General features: G+C 42.9%; 1 long non-coding RNA gene across 2 annotated transcripts in view; it reads left to right on the forward strand.

The window, feature by feature from the left end:
• The first annotated feature begins 1,292 nt into the window (after nucleotides 1–1,292).
• Nucleotides 1,293–22,534, forward strand: part of LOC129211014 (uncharacterized) — a 235,432-nt gene continuing 214,190 nt past the window's right edge. The window contains exon 1 of one of the 2 annotated variants that reach the window (XR_008578706.1): nucleotides 1,293–1,388. This is a non-coding gene — a long non-coding RNA (uncharacterized LOC129211014). Of the gene's footprint in view, nucleotides 1,389–14,932; nucleotides 15,055–22,534 lie in introns of those variants that run through there. The other variant, XR_008578707.1, reaches the window with a different exon arrangement.

A 22,534-nucleotide genomic window follows, 5' to 3' on the forward strand; every position in this document is an offset into this window, starting at 1 on the left:
TTTGCATACATGGGACGAGTAGTTAAAAATACTTTGCATGATGCTGTATTGAAGTTCCTACCTTGCTGCTTCCAGAAGAGCTCCCCGCCACCCTCAAAAATACTGTGGCTATCAAGCACTGTTGTTCTCTTCTCGTCGTACCCAGAGTACCTTTGTGTTGCGAGCTCCTTGAAGTAGAGGAATTTCTTGTCATTATTTACCTGTCTGCTGTGAGCTGATGTTTACACCAGCGTGCTGTATGAATACTACTCCTAGCCCGAGTCACAAAATGAGACATGCCATACTTGACACAGGAACACGTGCTCCTCCATTAGCATTCATTATTTGTGGTCACAGTCAGACAGATGAAGATTGACGTTGATAACTGCCTGAGGAGAGGCGCTGCGCACCAGCCTGCGCTTCACTTGCCGCTTTGATAACGCAGAGGTGAGAAAGGAGCAGCCCCGCAAGTGAGCGGTGGCTCCCTCCTTGTGTTGGCTGGCAGGTGTTTGGCTGTCATCTTCCATTTTTCCCTTCAGAAAGGCAACACTGGAAAGGAATTCCCATTAGCAATTCATAGTTAATTAACTATATCACGCTGAGCTGGTAGCTAGTAGCCAGATCACCGAGACTGCCTCTCCCAACAAATGAAACCAGATTTACTGGTGCCATTTTCCTTGTTGCTACTTCTTTCTCATTCAGTATGTATTGACTTTTAAAAAAAAAAAAAAAATTTTTTTTTTTTAAATTTCCTCATTTTTTGCAGTGCCTAAGCACCCTACATGTGGCCCAGTGTTCCACCATGCTGTAAAGATAAGCGATAGGGCAGTTCAGAAAGACTTACAAGATAAAATGCTACCCATTACATTTTTCCTAACACGGGCTGAAAACTTTCTGGGGCTGAGGCTTCTTTCTTCTGTTCAGTTATAGGGTGCTGGCTGCAGTGGGGGTCTCAAGCTCGTGTTTTACAGGAGCCACTGGATATACATCACAGCACTGTTTTCTTTCATGGGTCTCTTGATATATGAATTGCTGATCGAGACTTTTTTAATTGTTTGAAAGAGCTCTCAGTGCTGTGGTATCTATTTATGTGACCTTGCTGCTTGCAGGCAAAATATATATTAACTACTTTAAAAATCCTAGCTGTGTAATTTTTTTTTTTTCTTTTAAAGAAACTGAATTTTCCAGCTGCAAAATTCTCCTTTAAGGATAGTCAGGAAACGAGTATCTAATCAGACCGCTTTAGAAATGCCAGCGTTATATGGCTTATAGCCACCAAATGGGTTCTGTAGAAACCATATGTACAGAACAGACAGACTGTGACTTACGAGCCCAGGAATCCAGCGAGCTCATTTGTAATGGGATTCTTTCTGGGAGGTCTCTGTCATCTTTGAGAGGTGACCATTGATGTAAGTAATTAGCAATTTTGTGTTGCTTGGGGATGCTAAGTGAAAACGGGTTATTAAACAGGTTTTACTGGAAACTATTTATGAATAATTATCTCCGGAATAATCAGAAACATTTAAATAAAAAGAATAGCTATGTCATTAAAAAAAAAAGAAAGAAAGAAAAGAGAGAGATGGGATCAAAAGGGATCTGGAATTAGCATTCCTCATTACTTTAATGCCAGAACATGCTTCTGTACTATTAATAGAAGTTAAAGCTGCTGCAGACTTTTCTGACTGCATTTCTACAGCTTGAAGAATCATAATCATCCTATGGCTGAATATCCCTTTCTTAACAATAGCACCTGTTTTACCTTCCTTAGTTTGTCTCCCAGAACAAAAAAGGTCCCGTAAGGTCATCTTCAGCTCTATCCAGAACCAGGATATTTTTCTTTAGTTTACTCATCATAGACCAGGCAGACAAGCTCTGAAATCTTTTGAAAATTGAATAGTCGGATATTTTTTTTTCTCTTATAAGCATTTTACAGTACAGCATTTTATTTCTTACCTCTTTTAATGGTATTTCCTTCCAAATACATTTTTCTCCCTATGTAACATGTCATTAAACTCCAGAGCATTTCAGCCTGGACTTTCCCCAAGCATTACGGGCTGTTCACAGCCAGCCTTGTGAAGTCAGCTATTATTCCTCATAGCAGGGTTTAAAAATAATTGCCCAGCTCCATTTGAGGGGAGAAAAAAAAAAAAGGCAGTTAGATAATGATTTAGTCTATAAGGTATATTTATCTGTTACAGAGCTTGGTAGTGATAAAGACCTATTTGCATATCTGGCCAAATTTATGAGACTGATTATTTCCATGTGCGGGAGGGGCCAAGAGCGTGCCCGGGGGTGCAACCCTGGGGATGCCTGAGTGGGAGCACCCGTGGGTGCACCACCCCACCCCTGCTCCGGGCAGCTGGCGCAGGTGAACCCTGGTCTGGGATGTGTCGAGCTCCGGGGGCTCGGGCCAGTGCCCACGCTGAGACGTCTGCTCGAGCGGCAGGGTTGGAGCGTGGGCGCAGTTATGCACCCGCATGTCTGAGATGTAATTTCTTGTCGAGTGGTTTTGGGAAGGGGCCTTCTCAGAGATGCGCTCCTGAAAACCTCGTAAAAGGATGATGAAAAGGGTAGGGAAACCAACCCTCATTTGCGTGAATGCTGTTGGGGTTTTTTGGGGTTACAATTTAATAGCTCTCTTTTATTTGAAATAAATGACTGCAGTTTGGATCTGATATAAAGCCCATTGAAGATGATGGAAAGGCTGCTGTTGCTTACAGTAAGCTTTCATAATGGTTATATTAGAAGACTTTTTTCCTCTCAGTTTATTAATTAATTCTCTTGGTTTTCCTTTTAATTGCTGAGACAGAAATTCAATGGGCTGAGTGGCACTAAATCATTCAGAAGATATTTGAAAACTGTGTTTTCGCAGGGAGGTGGGGGATATTATCCTTTCCTAGTACACTGAATTAATCCTAGAAAAATAACAAAAATTAATGTAATGGGAGCATATAACCAGGCAGCCCCAGTTGAGAACAGGTTATTTTACTTACTTGCCCTGTGATTCTGTGGTAGAAATATGGGGTCAGGTAATAAAACCAGAACACACTCCCACTTAAATGAATGGAGCCATTCATTTCAAGGACAACTTCAGGGTTTTTTAGTCTAGCAATGTAACTAGCTGAATTCCCTGCAGGCAGATGAAGCAGTGAAGGAAAAATGCTCAGAATAAGGATTCCGGGTTATACGCTTCAGAGTGTTAGGTTGGGTTTCCCTCCCCCGGCCCTTCTCTTTGAATGTTGAGGCTAATTGCTCTGGTGGGGCTGGGGAGGTGATGGAGGGGGGAAGGCTGGGTTTGGTAGAGAGGATCTCTGCGAATGCTTCCTCCAGGCTGCAGAAGCAATTGAACCACTAGAGCTCTGCAATTCTGAAATTCAACTAGTTTCAGTAAAACATGAACTGCCTTTTTCTCCCAACGAGAAACCCACCTCTCTGAGTGAGACCAAAGTTCTTGGGATCTAAACAATGAAACAATAACATAATGTTTTAATTTAATAATATTTTAAGATAACAATAATGAGCTTATTTCTCTGCTAGAGGCAGGTCATGAAGTGAAGCATTTCTGGAGCACTTCAGTCCTTCCAAGTGGTGCTCTGTTAACAATAGCATCTGTGATGCTGAAAGCAGATACAGAGGGCTCTTAACTTCTGTTTATTTCTGCAGAAGGCTGATCTTGACTGTGGGAAGACTTCCTACCGAAGACTAGAAGAGGCTTCATACGAGCCTTTTCCCCCCACTCAGGATAATGGTCTCTTTCTCAACAGGTTTTCAAAGGAGGGGAGAAGGAAGGAACATATCCTATGGTCAAAATAGAGCGTTGCAGGAAAATAAAGGTATTTCAGATGAGCACTTCTTATGGGTGTGACTCTCCTGCTAGAAAATCAGTAGCAATGAAGAAACATGGCATTATCCTTTGCAAGCTCAAAATGCAAGCAGTGCATTGTCATCCATGCCCTGTAGGACCTTACTTAAATTTGCACTTGCTTGTGATCGTGAGGAGCGGTGGATAAGTGGTTACTGCTTTGCATTTTTGTCTCTGAGTCACTTGGTCTGTCCCCTTCAACAATGGAGGGCAGAGGGAGTCAGCAGGGTATTTTTGGATCAGCCAGAATGTGAACCAGGGAGAAGGCATCGCTGTTCTCTTCCTGGAGTAAAGGAAAAGATCGTCTTGTGCAGGAGAAGCAAAGAACAGGATCTAGCAGATGGCTTAGATATCACTGCTGCTTCACAAGACAAAGATGACACTTGGACACTCATCAGTTGTTTTTTCCCCCCACATCATAAACTCTGGTGCTCCCAGCTCTGTTAACTTAAGTGCTCACTTTGTCCTCAGTGAAGAGGTAGAAAGGGATCCTTCACAAATCAAGGGGATTACGCCGGACATCAGCCCTAGTTAAGTGTCACAGATCTGTTTCAAGGAATTAGCAAAGGCTTATCGCATGGCTGGCACTGCTGTCATCTCCTGTTCTTTCCTCCTGTCTAGCCCTCTGGAGAGCTGTCTCTCCATGCTTGTGGGCTGCAGGATCTATGGTGGGCTTGTGGCATCTTTAACATTTCCCAAGCAATACAACTCAGACTTTTGCAACTGTTTGGCATTTTACATGAAGTTGAAGAGACTGGGCTTTCTTTTCCCCTTTTGGACATATTTCATTGTGTATGCGATTCCTCCACTGACCTCTCAAGATAGCAGATGTCTGGGGAAACAGGAGTACAAAAATGAATAAGAACATGGGGAAAGAGGTGGCTTCACGTCTGATTGTATTTAAGTGAGCTTAAACTTGCTTATTTTGTACCTACAGCCATGATAGCAGAGCAGTGATCCTAGCCCAAAACTATGTGATAGAGGTGATGCTCCTGGAACAACAGGAACGGGAGAGTGATTGCAAGGGTGGGGAGCTCAGCCTCCAGCCCTGGGCAGAGTCACTTACGTCTAGGCCATTGCTGATAAACGTTCAATGTGGTTTTGAGGCCCTCCAAGGTTGGTGTCTCTCCAGCTTACCCAGAAGCCTGTCCCTGGGTTTTCCTAGTTTTGCTTCCATAAAACTTTTTTTCTGTAATACCTAATGCTTTTTCCTGCAATATGAACCCATTACTCCTCTTTTTATCTGCTGCACATGTGGTGAAAAGATGCTCCCCTTCCTCTTGGAAATGTAAAAATTGTCTGTATTTATTCATATCTCAGTTTCTCCTCATTAACCTCCCTGTTCCTGGTGTTCATGCTATCCATTCATCTCCTCAGCCTTTCTTATGTCCCTCCCTTCATTTTCCTTTGTCCCTTGAAAAATAAAATCCTCTTTTCACCAAAGAGAAAAAACAATTGGAGGGGGGGGGGGGAAATCCCGACTGTAAGATGAGTTTTGCAAACCCTCACACAGCATCTCAGCCCTTTGTCTGTCTCCTCTGTTTAGACAGCAAGCTCTTCAGAGGAGGGGCTCTCTTCCTGTGTTTGTACAAGTGCTTAGCAGACTGAGGCCCTGATAGAGCTGGGTTCCTTAGGGGCTATCGTAATGCACAATAATAATGAACCATATGTCGGTTTAGCCAGGAAAATACTAAAGCAGTGGGCCAGTAGGCAGATTTTCCCTTAATGGAGCAGGTATTGCTTAGACAATGCAGACCATTTCCCCTTCTATCCCACTAATAATACACTTCACTTCTAGAGGAAGTAGTCCTAGGGATGGTGATGTGTTTTAAGCTTTGTGGGCCTTATTGTTAGCCCAATTATACTGTAGACATTTAGAAGTATGTTTCTGGAGTGTTTCACAAGGCAGGTGTTCACAAGTTATCTGTGCTCCAACTCTCACGGGGCAGCAGTTGTGAAGTGGTGTTAGCGTGCGGCCAGCCCTGACCTCATGCGTGGCCCAAGTGGTGAAGTATCTTGGCTTGGGCTCAGCATTCTGCCAAACTACTTGCTTTATTGGTTTTTTTGATTACTTTTGGCTTGGCACGCTGGCAGAACAAGTTTGTGTCAGCCTGCAAAGCATCGCACAGGCGTACCCCTAATAGCTAGACACAGTTTATCAGCCCATTTGGTAGAGGGATCTGGTAGGTGTCAGCACTGTTGGTTACTTTTGCAACTAGACGGAAACTCTCTGATTTTTTTTTTTCTTTCTTTCAGGCTCCAGAGAGATGTTATCAACATGTTTTATTTCACTCTTACCATTTTTTGTCTTGTTATCATCAAAATATTTTGAGCAAAGTTTTAGTTGTGTAACAACACTTAGAAATGTTGACACTAAGATGAAGCATTTTGACTTTTTTGAGAATAAATAACTTGGAATTTTCATTTCATAAATGTTTTTCAAAGTGTCCTGAATCAAAGCAAAATGGATAAAAGACTATGTTTAAAAAATATTAGAAAGGATACCAAGATGCCTCAGCTTTCAGCCAGAAGCTTTGCAGGACCCTTGGAGGTCCTCGATAGCTCTGGGTGAGCCAGGCAAGGCAGAAGTGGTCCCCATGGCTGCCCTGTCCTGGTCTGGCTCTGCTAGGAGATGAGCGTAAATCTGCTGGAGCTGTCTAAGGCTGCACCTCTCTGTTGTGCAGAGCTCAGTTCAGCAGGAATCGCTGGGAATAGGGGGAGGGAAATTGAGGATTTGCTGCTTGGTAAATCCTCCCACTTCCCTCCTCCCAGTGGAGACATTTGTGATAATCATGGAGAACGCTACCACTTCAGCCTGCAATAATAACCACGGAGCAGCTCTCTTGCTCGTAATTGCTTTACTGCCCAGGGGAGAGAGAGGACTGTTTTCCTTTTATCATTGTCTTTGGCGTTGGGTTTGGTTTTTCCTTCTGCCAATTAAATATCCCTGCATATCATCATCTCAAGTCCCCTCACCAAGTAACACATGGGGTTATTTTTAGGCGGTAGAAGGGACATGCAGGGTACCGTGAGTCCTGAGATGTTGGGGTTGATATTTATGAGTAATTTCAAGCTGAGTACGATCTGCACAGTCCTGTAAAGTTCAGATCTGTTTGAACCAAGAGAACTATTTTAGTGGATTTATTGTTGCCTTTGATATGCTTTTTATGTGTTCTTGTCAGAAGCTGAATTAAAAAAAAAGTGCTGCAGTTCAGTGTTAGCCTGTAAAAACATAAAAATTTGACAGAGAAAGACCTGTCATCATAACTTTCATCATGTTACAAATCCTTACTTTGCCACATCTGCTCATTACATGAGACAGGCAAGAATTCAGAGCAACTGAGCTTTGAGAAATTCTGTTGCAGAAGGTAACAAGTGATTAAAAGGTCAGGGGAGAGCTTCAAAAATTTTCCTATGGTCTTTTCAGTTCATGAATTTCATAAGCGGGGTGCTGGTAGTCTGCATTGCTGCCTATGTTTAGATACAGATTGGGCTGGGGAATGAATTACAGCGAGGTGTAAAATAAGTGAAATGTAAGCTGTACAGTAAATGTACGTTTTAAAATGGTCGGTGTTTTTGTACAATAAAAGGAAAAAATATACCATGGCCATTTTGGGAGCACAGTGGGCGAGATCAAGCGTGGAATGGTAAAGTTAATGGTGCTATGGCGATTCATCTTAGCTGATGATCTTGCCTATGGGCTCTAACTCTGCAACTTGGTCAATAAATGTGATTGTAGTTATTATCTTTAAGAGTAGCTATGGATTTTCAGTCAGAATGATCTTTGCTTTTGTTTTTACCGTTATTCTCTCTCCATCTGAAATACAGTCTTCCTGCGAGAGCACTGTTGTTTGGCCGCGTCTCCTCTCTGCTGTAAGCTGCCTCTGAAGGCAGAGCGGCAGCTCCTGGGGGGGTGGGTCGGCCCCCTGTGCAGGCTGAGCTCCGGGGGGGCTGAGGGGCAAGCAAAGGGCTGCCTCCCTCCTACCGCTCCGCTTGAGCAGCCTTCGCTGTTACCGGAGGCTTAGAAATTCTCCGCAACAATTCTGAGATTAAAAGAATGATAATTTTAGTCATCATAATAAGTAATTTTAGTTTGATGTCTAATTTTTGTGAGCTTTTTGGTAAGCAAAAGAAGAAAAAAGTAAGGTTCTAATGTAATCGAAAGATTACAGAAGCTGAGATTTTTTTTAAAAGCCTCCGACAGTGTGTTATTGGATAGTTACCATAACAAAGGATGGAAAACAAGGTGCTAGCTGTGTTTTCATCTGGTCAGATGATTTCAGAGGTTTTGTACCTTGTGCGTAGAGGAAAAAGGCTTTCTCCAAGGCAGTTTGGTAGCTGGATTTTAAGGTCTTTGGCCTTTCTGAGTTATCTGGACAAGTAACTTCACAGCTGGATGGTGTCAAGGCCACATACAGCCCTCCCATAGCTCTGGGGTTTTAAATGACGGTGTACATAGTCCTGTGTTGCAGTTGCAATATCCTCTTAATAGATAACATTTTAAAATGTACAGAGATACGTTTGGTATAAATATAGCTCACAGCATGAGGCACTGAATAAAACATTTCTCTTCACTCATCGGGGAGGATCGTGCATAACTTACTCTTGGATCTGCTTCATCACTCAGGCGTTAGAGAGTCACCCCTAATTTGTGAAAACATATGGCTTATTCCACCCTTCCACACCGAGAATTCATTCGAGGCATGCTTGCCTGCAGTCTTGTGTTCACCATCTGGATCAACCTTCTGCAAGTCGGGGTAATCGGGAGTCATGATAAGGGGGAGCAGGGAAGTGCGTTCCTCCTCCTCTGCTAAAATGGGAGGACATCTCTTCTAACTCTTGGCTTCGTTACAGCCTGATGGACTGAATCTCAGGGAAAAATCATGGACCAGGCAAATAGCCAGGTTACTGAAAATACATTTTAGCCAATAATTATGAACTATAGAATCACTTAACTCTTTTAGACTACATCTTGATTAACTACCTAGCAACAGTGAGTTAAGGAGAACTTGCTGTGGATCCAATACGAAAATATCTGGTATGTCACAGACCTATTGTCTGTTTTGAGCCATAGATCATAACTAACTTCCATCCACCCAGAGGTCTGAGCTCCCATTATTCATGCTCAAATTTGATGGAAGAGGCAAATCTTAGACTACATACACTACAGTTTGTCAGGAGTCTGCCACAGGCCATGCGTTACTCAAGCAGGAATGAAATGCATACGTATTTTCACCAGTTCCTCAATCTTAGTTGCGCAAAAAGACACAATTGATTATCTCCACGGAGTGTCATCTGGGTTCCTATTATTTACAGTGGTTGCTCAGTCAAGTCAATGACAAATTAACAACCTTGTTTACTTGTTCTGTTTCATTGTTTTGACTGTTGTGATTAAGCAGGGACTCTTTATTCTGTTTTGGCTCAGAAAAGCAGTGTGTGGCTTGTTCAGGTTTTCTCACTTGCTCTGGCGTTGGATTCACAGTACTCTCCCCTGGAAGGTAGCTCAGCACATGGTCAGAGCCCCCGCTGTGAGCGGGGTGGACAGGCTGCGCTCCCCAGTGCATGTCTCAAGCTGGGCAACCTACAGAGACCTACAATAGGCATCATCATGACAAACCACCAAGGTGGTGGCTGCATCGCACTTTTATTGCAGCCCATCAGCTACCCCTTCTTGATTTGTATACGAAGAAGGTGAACTAGCAGCTCATTCTGGGTTTGAACAGAGTCTGACATGTTCAGTTTTGCTCTGAGGGTCCTCTGTAAAGCCAGTGGTACTTTATCACTCTTTTGTAGATGTGATTGTATCCTTCTGGTATATTCCCAAGCAAGGAAGAAAGTTAATACCGGCTTAAGATATCCCTATGCTATTGAAACGGGGTTCATACTGGGGTTAGTAGCAATAGTAAAGTCTAAACATTTTTTCTTTTTTTTTTTCTAGAAAACAAATTGCAGTTTTGTCCTATGCTGTCATACTGGTACAGAGCCCCTGTGAAGCAATCTCCACTTCTTTTGATAACTATAACTTCATCCTGTTTCTGAAACAAGACTTCATTTAAGTTAGTCCTGGAATGGTATATAGGTACAGAACCATGTATCCATCAAAACAGAAATCTGAAAAACTCTCTTACGATGCTGTAAGCCCCTAACAGGCCATTTACTGGCTGTGTGTAAAACACAGAGTTTGCAGTTAAAGCTGGCTCCCCTGCCTAGCCTCTACTACGTGTATACTTTTAGCATCCTGAGTTGCCAAGAGTTCTTCCCATCAGAAGATGGGTACTCAGGTAGCAGAACACTGTTCATCCATACCCTCCCCATGTGAATTAAACTGGAGTTTGCCCGTTGCCTATGAATCCAGCCAGAACAGGTATTTAAGCAGGTGATGGGGCACACAGGGCTAAACTGGGGTGGGGGTTTGCATGTGGTTCCTTCCAGATGGGTGAATTCCCATTAGATCTGTTGGAAAGTGTTCCCTGTGGCCATGTGCATGTCAAATGATTTGTCAAGATCTATCAAACAAAGGAAAGTGGCCACCTAATCCCACACGAGTCCCTCTGGAGTGGCCCCTCTGGTTCCCTCTTCACCTACCAGCTCTGCTGGTTGCCCCAGCAAAGGGAGACCTTGTTTGCACGAAGGCAAACCTGTTCCTTCTGTCTTGGAGGCTGCTGCTGTTTGCTTTCTTTAAAGACGTGCTTGTGCATTTTCAGGGCATGTCTTTCATAACTGCTAGCTTGTGCTTGAGTCAGGTTTCCCTCTTTTAGGGCTGGCTTTCAGGTCCTCCTGGTTTTGGGAACATTGAACATACATGAAGTAATATATTACATGCTTCAAAGTTGAGAAGGATAGAAAAATTTTCTGCACTGGCAATGCCTCTGAATAGCTTTCACAATTTCCTCTGCCCACCATCCAAACGTATACCTTCTCTCCTGTGCATTTCTGCAGTAATACCGCGCAGGGTTTTGCGTTGGCTGCAGTCAGCCGTGTCCTCCATCACCCAGCTACTTCTTCACACTGTTGTGTATCCCAGGGAATCACCCATCACAGTCTGAGCTATAGGGTGGGAGAGAGGGGTCAGGGGAAGTATTAGGTGCCTTGGGACAGTGAGACCTTTCTTGCTGCTCTGGGGATATACTTCATAGTACATGAGAATGGTTTCAGCCTGGATCCCAGGCTCAATTTAGTTAATATGATAAGATTGTGCCTGTCCTGATCTACCCTCTTTATTTCCTTCTCTCTTAATCATAGCATTCAAAACGATTAAAACAGATTAAAATCAAATAGAATGTAATAGCTGGTTTTCATGAAATAACATTAAAATAAAAGATAAATTATTTACGACTGTCCCTCATCAACTTTGGATGGCCATAAAACGATGCTAATGAGCTACCACCCAAACCTCAAGAATTTGTGTTGCCAGACTACCCGAACCTGGCGCTCTTCTCCAGGCCTTGAATGTGTCTCAAATCACAGCATGCTGCATGTGCCTTTCTTAGACAATCTTATAGCCTATAACTTTTATGCATGTAGTTTCAAAATTGAAAATAACTGCATTCATATGCATCTGAAGATTTATAGGCATACTGAAGATATTCAGTATCTTACAAATGTAAGTTTTTATTAATGAACCCTCACAAGTCACCTGTGTGCCTGGTTAGTCATACCCTTGGTTTACAGAGAGATAAATCAGGGGACAAAAAGGAACAAGAGCTCATGCAAGGTACAGAGGAAAACTCTGGCATGGCTATAACCCAAGTAACCAAAGTAGCAGATTTTGGATTACTGGTATTTCTGAAAGGTTTTGGCACCAGCATTTTCAGTACTTGCAGAATACCTCTGAGTCAGGCAGGCCATAGCAATTTAAAGTTCTTTGATTTAAAAAAAAAAAAAAAAGTTTAATTGATGCTATAAATAAGCATCTGTACTTCCAACATAAAAATGAGACCAAATACCTTTGATGAGCCTAATGAATATTATCTCTAACATGGGATGTGAGTATGTTCATAGATGTAAATTTGATGGGCTGAATAGCCTGAGAATACTTCAGGAATGCTTGAGGAGCTGCTTTCTGTTCAGATTACCAGTTTTTTTGCCATATGGATGGATGTAAATGGAGATTGATGGGAGGAGCTGTTATTGTAATGTACCCATTAAGATGGTTCCTTTGTTTCAATATGTAGATTGCATTTTCAAGAAGATGTGAAGCTAGTTTAAACAAAATGAGATGTATAGAAGCTTTATGTTCTCCTTTCTCTTCAGCTTCTGCTCAGACATATTATTTTCAGGAAAATGTTAGTGGTTTGCAGGGATCATAGCATATTGGTGCAGAACACAATTTCAGTCTTCACCCATATTTTGAATGGAAACAGCAACATCTGATGAAAATATATTTTAGTGAGAAAGATGAGATCATCATCTGTCCAGTGCGAACTCATTCATTTTGGAATAATTCTTGAGCTAAAATGTGCTATCGGTGTGTAGAGAATTCAATTCACTTTATACTGGCAAAAATCAGATGCTTATCAACCTTGATTTTAAACCTTTTGTTTGGGTTTAGTGGCCGACCAGTATGGGATACCACTCTTGGGACACAGGTGGGAAGCCCACAGCTACGTGTGCGGTTTCAGGGTTGCTTTAGCGATGCTCTGCAAGGCATGACTCTGCCCTCTTCCTCTTCCCTACCCCGGTGACCTTCCTCTGTCTGATCTAAAGAAAGGATAGTCACTTGCTTAAACATGTTTGGTGAAGGAAGGTTTTATGAATTGACTAAGGCAGTCAATCAGATTCAGTTTTACTCCTACGGGTTATCTTGCACAAAACAATCTTCTGGACATTCAGTTAAAATGAGGGAAGTTACTTTTTTTTTTTTCTCCACTGGACATCTTATTTGCTTCAATTTGCATGCTATTTATATTTTTACAGTTTAGTGTTTGTGACCTGTTTACTTTTCTGCTCCAGCTCATTTGCAAGCTGACACAGGATGTTGCATTCTAAGTTTGGAAACCATTTGATTTTGATACAAAAAGTAGATCAATTGTAATTCCCAAGATGAGAACATGGTTACTAATTCTATTGGATATCTCAGAGCAATTTCTTGCCAGTGAAAGGACTGTATCTTTCCTGCCACAGTGAATTCCATATATTTTAATGTCTGGATCTGTAATTTTTTTATGTTTTGTTCCTTAAATTAAACCTCTTCTAAATTCTCTTGAAGACATTGATTGTCTGTGTTGGTGTGCACCAACCAATGCTAGATTTCTTGACAGCAAGATGTTACTCACGTTACGTATATTAGCTCCACGCTGTCCTAAAAGAGTTTGCGGGTAGCGGGGGAAAACAAGACAGGTATTTGTCTTGTGAGAGAAGCTTCCTATGTGATTTCAGCTGAGAGATGGGTTTTGGAGCCAACTTAGCTTTTAAAGGCTAGGCACATTTTAAAAAATCTAATTACTGTTTAGAATAAATGATAGCATTAATTGCAGTCAGTTCTCTCTAAAAGGAATAAACTATCACTTAATTGCATTTAATTCGTAATACAAAAATGTATCTTGATTAGAGAAAGAAATAGATCGGGTTAATTCTTTTCTTTGGTAATGAGTAAAATTTATACATAAAAATTGCATTATCCTGTGGAGCTGTCATTGGCTTCTTCCTGTGGTTGGTTCTCAGTCTTCAAATAGATATTCAAACACCCAACTGTCATTTAAGCTTTGGATATTTTTCCTTCTCAGACAATAATTCTCTGCACCCAAAGTTGAAAGCTTTCCAGCTTTCCGTTATCTCTGTTCTGTGGGGGTGCGGGTAGGAAGCCACTGTATAAATCGGCGTATATATTTCTTCATGGTATAATTTGCAATCAAGTGGAAATGAAACTATTTCAGTTTTGTTTTAGCTTTTTTTTTTTTTTTACAACTGATTCAAAAATCATCCTTAAAAATTTCAAGTGTTAGTCCAGGAGAGGGCAGGAAAGAAAGGACACGTGTCCCAGAACACTGCTAGGGAATGAAAAGTGCTGAACAGAATTATTTTCTGAAAGATTGAAACCTGGTGTGTTGTGTGAAGTCTAAAATTAGACCACATTATGCTGCAATATGGTATCAGATTCAAAGAGCAGCAGGTGTCAGAGAATCTGCTAGCTGACACTCCGTGTTACAGCAAAAAAGCTTTATTAAATTCATTTTCTAAGCTGCACATAGGACTCTGACATGGTGTGAAATTCAGCTAAACTGAACTTCTTCAGCTCCTGCTCTGGCATGTCATGGATTTTCTGTAAGTGCCCACTGTGATCTGGCTAGCCCAAGTTTGGAAATGCGAGCTATTAGCCTTAGCAGGAAAATTCTTTGCTTTCAAGCACTTTGTGCTTCCTACCCACAACCTAATGAATCCTCAAGGGGGTTTGAAATGAGACAAAACCTAATCCTGAACTGACTGAGAACAGGAAAATCTATTTCACGCCTCTCCCACAGGAGATGGATCTAATTCGCTGAGAAATATTTTGTAATGGGGCTGGGGTTATCTGGATGAAACAGCTATTTTTATTTTGAATATTTGAAATATGGCTATATCCTAAATTTCTGTGTATAAGATGTTTTCCTGAAAATTTAAAAGGTTTTTCAGGGTAGAGATAGAAATTGTGCGGCCACAACTTACCATGGCAAGGTATCTTTAATGCATACTTTTTATACCAGTCCCACAAACAAGCAAAACTACTCTGGCACAGGGAAGGGATTTGCTCCAGCCTCTCCACAACGGGCTTCGTGCTGTCACCTCCCCTGACCCAAAAGGGAGACGCGCGCGTTGGGCTTGTGTCTCGCGCTCCTCGGTAGCCAGAGCTCCGTCTCGCGCGTTTGCAGCGCTTGCCCTCCGGTTCTCTACTTCTATTTGAGCAGGCTGCAAAGCATTGGCGTAGTGGTACGTGGGCTAACAAAGTCTTCCAGAGATGGGCAGATAAGAGGGAGGAAATATTTGCAATACTGCTAATTTTGACTGTGCGGTGCCCTGATTTTGCCTGGAGATGTTGTGTAAGGGGAATTCAGTAGCCATAGCAATAGGGACAGTGTTATGAGAAGAGTTGCCGCTCATTTTAGACTGCTCTGACTGGGTTTAAACATCCCTGAAAGTGTTGGGAAGCAGCAGAGAAGATCAAAAAGGAATTGTCAAGGCTCTGAGAAGCCTGTGGAATTAATTTAGAGAGCTCCCCTCGGACAAAACAGTGTCAGGTAAAGACAGTGTTTTATACAGATCAGATGTGATCAGCTGGGCATTGCTGGCAGTCCCGGGGGGTAGCAGAACACAAATAAAAAGGAAATGTTCAGGCTGCGAGTTAAAGTGCTTTCTTTCTCTCTCTATTTTTTTTTCTTAATTTTTTTTTTTTTCAGGATTCTTCCCTGCCTGTTTTTTGGAAATGATTCCACATCTGATCTCATGAAGAGTAAAGATAGAGAACGCACAGGAGTACTTTCCAGGGGTGTTTATAATTGATGGGGTTTCTATTCACAGTTCAGGGGCTTTTTGGGAATCTGAACTGCCTTTAGCCAGTCAGGCTGCTCTGCTCCGAAAGATCCTTAACCAAGGAAAGTAGATAAACACAGCAATCCTCAGGCAAGAACTGGAAGATTTAGGGTTTGCATACAGACCCCTTCACAGTCTGGCTGCCTGATCGCTCCTGTAAGTTGTGAAAGATTGCATTTTGGGGCAATGCAAGGTATTGCTTTTGGTTATCTAGTTCAAATTCTCACCCAATAGGATGATGATGCAAGTTGTTGTATACTCACTGACTTTGGTTACCAAATATGACCCATAATTTTGGTCATGTTTCAAATACAGTAGTTGTATTTGATACAGGAATGCTTACCATAACACATAAGCAGTGCTGCTAAGCAATGATCTGGTCCAGGGCTGGAAGATGGGCTCCTGGGCAGGCAGGTGCTGGGACACCTAGGAGGTGGCGTTGGCTTTGTAAGCAGTGCAGGGATGGGAACTGAGCTGTGGGGAGTCTGAACGGTTTGGAGTTCATTCGAAACGCGATAACGGGGCAAAGTGGCCTTGTCACTTTGTGGGCAAACATAAATAAGTTTGTGATAGTCAGTGCAAAGCATTCATTCAGCAAGATTTTGAAGCTAGATTCAGTGTGATTGTGTTGTCCCATATGAATCCATATTGAATTTTTTTCTTTAAACGAATCTGAAATTCTAACCAAATCCTCAGCTGAGGCTTTAAATATAAATAAAGAACAATGTTGCTGGATTCTGGGTGAACCTCTTAGATACCCTTAGATACCCTTTTGGGTATATTCAGATAGAAAAGTTCATTCGTCCAGACTGGGTTCCTCCTACACCAAATGCATTGGGGAACTTAGAAGAAAAAGTAGCCGAAAATGCCAATGTGCGCTTGGTGTGCATTGTTAGAAAGAGTCTCTGCAGGACGAATAGCAGTAATGGTATTTTATTCTATCAGGTAAAACCACTAGATGTGTTTGTATTTGGGATAGGAGTTTTTATTCTGTTTGAAAGTTTTTACAAGGAAACAGGACTTCAGACTGGGCACTTCATGAGTACTTTGGAGAAGGCAGGAGAGCTCTAATTCAATTTCTGGCCCTGCTGTTTTAGTGCAGAAACCATCAATATCATCATAATGTATTTTCAGGCCATATTATGTAGAGGAAATCTGTGACTTCATCTCAAAGGTGACCTGCAAAGGAAACTTTAAAATTGGCTTCTACTGCTTCTTTTTGTTTTGTTTTTCCCTTTGGGTTTTAAACATGTTGTACAAAGGTCTGGGAAGCTTTGAATATTCTCAGCTTTCTGCTCGTGGATTTTTTTGTTATTATATTTAAAAATAACAGGAATGCAAAGTCTGCTTTTGCTGCTCTCTCCCTCCCCCTTCTTTCCCTGGACAATTCCTTGGGGATTTCAGGGACAGGAAAGTGAAACATGGCTCAGTCGGAGGCATTTAGTTTTTAGAAGATCTTTCTTCTAACTGCTTGAACTCAACAGGTGTTAGTGCAACAAGCAGAATATTGGACCTGAACCAGCCTGACTTGACATTCCTTCTCTCTCTGTAGTGCAACTTTCATCTTCTTTTCCAGTCATAATTACATTAGTTTTCATAGGCTGCGTGGGGTTTTTTTTTTTTTTTTTGGACAGATAAAGTATTAATTTCTAATGTTCAAATATTTTTTCCCCCTTTATATTTTTTTTAGTATCTTCTCAAGTGATTTTACACATCACAGACAAGAGGAAAACCTAATTTATTTGTTTTTAAAATAATTACTAAAAGAATACTCCAGAAGCTCTAGGCTGGGAGCAAATGCAAAATGAGCAGAAACTCCACAACACAACCTTCAGTACAAACACAGAAGTACGTGGCTTCACAAGCTACGGTCCCGGTGCTGTGCAGGATCCCGGAGCTGGGCAGGCGTGTTCCAGAGGAAACCATTACTCTGTGGCTGATCTAGCTAAGGAAAGTTGGATATTTATGTGCAGCAGGCACTTTACATTTGAAATCGGATCCGAGTGGTGGGTCAGCATGCAAACGTGTACAGACGAGGCGAGTAAACCCCATTCGTTATGCCAATGGTACCTAAAGTCTCGCGCCAGCGAAGTGATGGGGTGAGCCAACAAGCAGGCGGGGAGCAGTCGATCTGACTCGCTGCTTGGTTTTGGATCAGCTGAACTGTGTGTGTGCAGGAGGCTCTTGCTGGTCTTATCCTACTGTGGTGTTTGAGGTGCCTCCCAAAGAGGTGTTGGCTGGGGGATGTGTGTGAACAAAATGGCTCGTCTGGCTCAGAGCCTGCTTTCTGCTTATGCCTTGGGGGGCTTATGGGGAAAATGATGTCTGGGAGCAGACTGACATGCAAAGCCCACGGGTCATACCATGTGTGCCCTCTGTGTTATTTTGTTTGCTTGGTTGGGACGTTAACATAATGAATTTTAATTGAAAAAGAAAAATCTTTTGGTGGAAGCATATTCTCAGATGGGGAAGTATAAGTTACAGAATAATTCATGGACTATTTGCAGCTCTTGAGAATTCAGCTGGTCTAAATAATGTATGTTTATACATACAAATTGTGTGTGTGTCCCTGCATATTTTAAATGTTTGATTGTTTCACATTAGAAACAAGTGAACAAGTGCTGGAGAATTGCATACTGGAACACTTGCCATTTTGGTTTTAATTTTTTGCTATTATTATGAATCCTGCAAAGATTTAATTTTTTTTAAATGTTTTTCATACCTGCATGTTATTACTGGCCTAAAACTACATAGGCATGGCAGACAGACAGCATCTATTTAAAGCCTGAAGATACTAATGAAGAGCATCAGCAGAGACAGGGCAGCCATCATCCCAAAGCTAATTAGGGATAAGAAGCGGTGGAGCATCCAGTGCTGCCTCCGTCTCCGCCTGCCTATCTGGTGGGCTTGCTCCATTGCGCAGATAGAGCTGCTTGGTACCTCACGCAGAATAAAATTGCATGATAGATTTTCAGTGCCTGGTGCTCTGGCTGTGCTAATGACAGTGCAGTCCCAGCGTGCTGGCAGAGCCAGAGCACAAAGAGGCCGCCTGGCAGCGGGGGGGCACTTCTCTGGCTCGTGCAGACCTTGGCCTCCTAAATCTGCCTTTTTGTAAGTAAAGGAAGAGTTCCTCTCAGCTGGAAGAACGGAAAATAAAATGTTGTGTTTTGCAGCGTGTGTGCACGTGTGTGCAAATGTCGTAAAAATCACCCGCTTCTTTAAACTCAGGGTGGGGAAGAGTTAAACTGACGACAGTAAATATTTGGAGATGGATGGTGGTAATCCAGGCACTTGAATCCCCAAGCTGCTAATGGTTTGCTTCTGTGGATATGTTTAGACCTCAGGCTATCGTTGGCTCTGAAGGAGACCCTGAAGATGAAAGAGGATTTTGGTGGACAGCCGTGGCAAAGGCTGCCCTGTATGTGCACCAGCCTTCAGCCTCGTCTTCCAGTGCTACCCGGCCATGGCCGTGCACATCGCTTTAAACATTCTTCTGTAACTATACCTACACTGTGTCAGTCTGACAGTGTATCCCAGTAGAATATGCCAGTGATGAATTTTAAGAAAAATCATGAATTAGTTGGTATTAATTGGAAAATCTGAAATAGGGCTGACGTGAGAGGATCTCCAATTCTTTTCTTCTAATTGCAACATCACATTTGATGAGTACCCGCGGGTTACGCGTGCTCTCTGAGAAGCCCTGAATGAAGCGATGATAAATGATAAGCAGCTGGAAGGGATCTCTTCATGTGGGTAACCTGCACATCTCGCTGCCTTGTGCTGCCGAACATAAACAGGGAGAGCTGCACCAAGCGCGGAGGCCAGGGTTGAAATGCAGGGGCAAAGCACATCCGTGGGCGTTCAGGCTGCTTTCCAAAGACGAGGGAAGAGCCCTACTACAGCGGGTTTTGCCTGGCCAGCGTTATACGGATTCGCAAGTTGTTGCACAGATTGAAACCAAAATGCACTCATAGTGCAAAACAACAGAGCGAGATGCGGGAGCAGGGAGACGACTTTCGGAGGAAACTCAGGTTCAGTATTTTGCAACAGTTTTGTTGGAGCAGGGGTCATAGTCCAAAATTAGATTCATTTGCTTCCATGTCAGGATAGCGTCTAGTCCCAACCGTAAGGACTGTGTGAAAATGGGTCCTGGTGAGACCCAACTGGCAGGTGAAGGTTGTGCTGGTGCCGATCGCAGGCGCTGCCCAGCCTGGGCACACCACGGGCAAAATACAGTGAAGAAGGATGAATATAACAAACTGACACTTTGGGGAGAGGAAAAAAAAAATAGTGGGACTTGTTTCTTTGTGATGAAACACTAGTTTGAGGTCATTTCAGACTGAAGCACATGGGGTGAAGGTGACATCAGGCTAACAAGCGTGTCCTGGGTGCTGAGGCAGGGGAGTGACACGGCTGGTTTCAGGACAACCGTGGAGGTAGGCAGCAGCCCCGTGGCAAGGTGTGCAGACCGCAGCGAGGGTGTACCTGCGAGCTTGGTGCATACAGATCACCGAGCATCCTCGCAGAGTGACTGGCTTCGGTCATTACTGATTGGAGCTGGATTCAGATCAACAGCCTAGAGGCAAAAGCTGTGATTTTTTATAGGGCATGATGGCTTATTTAAATGCACAATTCTGGCAATAATGTCTTCACCTTAGGATAGTAAACTATCAATAGCTGGCTATTAAATAGCCTTGTATTTTAAACAAGATATTGGTAGTAACCAGCATTCACTATTAAGAGTAAACAAGACCCAGAAGTGTTGCCAACTCTGCGGGTTTTCTCTAATCTGCATAGCTATTAAAGTTCCTTTTTTTGTAATCCTGGCTAGCTGTATTTTAGAGTTATATTTCTGTCACCACTCCTGCTCCTCACAGGTGCAAAGAGTCACTTCCCAGCGCGACAGGTTTACCGCAGCACTTTTTGTGTTGGCTCACCTGGTACCAGCGCTGCCAAGGCCCCATGAGGTCCCAGTTTGAGTGCTGGCTGTGGCTGCATGCAGATTGCACGCAGAGTTCAACTACCAGATGGGGGACACTAAATCTGCTTTGTCTAGCCAAGAGCTGGCAGACAGAGCACCACTGCTGCTGTCAGCCAGAGAAATACTGAAAATTGCTCAATCAACATAATTCATGAAGCTTTGTGGCAGGTCTGCAGCTCCACAGGCCAGCACGAGAGTGCCAGGTCAGACACGGAGCCGTGCAAACCCATGGCCGTGCTGGTTTACTTGGAGGACGCGCGCAGCTGCCCGCCGCTGCCCAGCGCGATGGCTCTTGCAGAGGTGCTTTCAAGGGGAAAATATTGTGAACGAGATTGTTGCCCAGTAATTCCTGCTTTGTTTGCAGAGAGGGGTCATGGCTAAGAGCTCTGTCCCTGATCCCGTTTATGGTATTGCCTTAAAGCACTCTGAGGACCGTTGAGTTACTTGGCTGTCCCCACCCTCCCCTCCCCGCTTGTCATAAACTACAGACTCAAGGTGAGGGGAAAATAGCAAACAAGCTTAGATCTTTATGGGCAGAGCTAGGCAAATACTCCAGCAAGTCTTCTCAATCATTCTTTCAAACAGACAATGGTTTAATCTGTGGGATGGTATTTCCAGCCCTTATTTGCTTTTCATGCTCTGGGGCAGTGGGGTTTGCAGAGAGCTCGCCTGGAGCACATGGAGTCTTCAAAGGACCTGGCAAAAGTGAAAAGCGCTGCGAGCTCTGGAAACGTGCTGCCTCATCATGCTAGGCTAAGTGTGCATTCGGACCTGGTGTGTTCAGGTGTCCAGCTGAAACGTCCGCTGTGCTCGGTCAAAAAGCAGAAGAAGGGGCTGACCGTGAGGAGCAAGGAAATGGCGTGCAACGGGGACCACCTCGCTAGCGTGACCAGAGAACGAGCAGGCCTGCGCTGGTAATGTACTCAAATAGGTGCAGGCCAAACATCGAATGAATTTAAAAATAAATAAAACTGTAGTTTTCCATAAGCAAACAATAATATAGTATACTTTTCAGAATCTCCCTAGGGTTTTTTTTTATATCTTAGACTGTAAATTGTCTAACCTGGTAGCTCTTCTTTTAGGCCTGAATCCTGTCTATCCAGCATATACGTGTAGTGGTGTAAATGTTTGTACGTGTGCAGGTGAATCTGCATGTATGTGTTTGTATCTCGGTCTACGCTTGCCAGTGCGTAGCAGAACTGTTTTGTAGAGTACGGTACAGAACATATCTTGCAAATACTCTTCAAGAATCAATTACGGAGTTAATTCAATAGCTATTAGTAATGAAACATAAATGCAACTTTACAATTCTGCCAGCTGGCTAAGGTAACATGCTTTCATCATCTACAGAAGCAAAGCATTTTTCAAATCTCTGACTGAATATTAAAATCCAAAATTAAATTCTAATTACCAGAGGGTTTCATGGCAGTCTGTAGCCAGACCAAAGGGGACTGTTCCCTCTCACGTGTCCTGCAGGAGCTCCACTCCGAAGCCTGAATCCGCAGCCCGTCACACCTGCTCAGGTGGGGCAGACAGCTGTCAAGAAATGTGTGTTTTTCCAGTACCAGCAGGAAACTGGTCAGGAGATTCCATCAGTTGATTGATTTGTATGAAAGAATGTAGATTTCTGTGCTTTGGATCATGGGAACAGTTTCCAATTTGTTTTGACCTTCTTCTACTCCTGTCAATGGTAGCAATTACTTTTATTGACCATGGCTATATTTCTGGGCTTTGTGGGGATATAATATTTTTGACTGTCCTGTGTAAGTTCCCATCACCACACAGAGCACAGTTTCATATCTTTGTCGCCTGCATGTCATACGTATGTTTTCCATAATGCGGCGCATCCTCAGTAACGCTGTCCGTGATGCTGTAACAGAGGCACACAGCGCTATTTTGTAAGTAGTGATCCAGAAAACAGCAGACTACTGCCATGTTAATAGTGCATTTCAGTAACTCGGATGGTAGTACAGTGTATTTTTATGAGGTGATTTGTTTCTGTTAGCGGCCACTGGGTGGAGGAAAAACTGAAAAAGCAGAAAGTAGGAGCATAGAAGAAAGTGGCCTGATTTCCAGGACGTTCAGGGCGCCTGCAAGTCCTCTTGTCTTGCTGACAATACTCAGCGGCTCCTGGAAATCAGATCATTTGTTGAAGGTGCCTGATTTTGAAATATGGCAGGCTGGGACTGGGCTTGTGATAATTCCAA

This window comes from Grus americana, chromosome 10, assembly GCF_028858705.1.
Source record: "Grus americana isolate bGruAme1 chromosome 10, bGruAme1.mat, whole genome shotgun sequence".
NCBI classification, from domain to species: Eukaryota; Metazoa; Chordata; class Aves; order Gruiformes; family Gruidae; genus Grus; species Grus americana.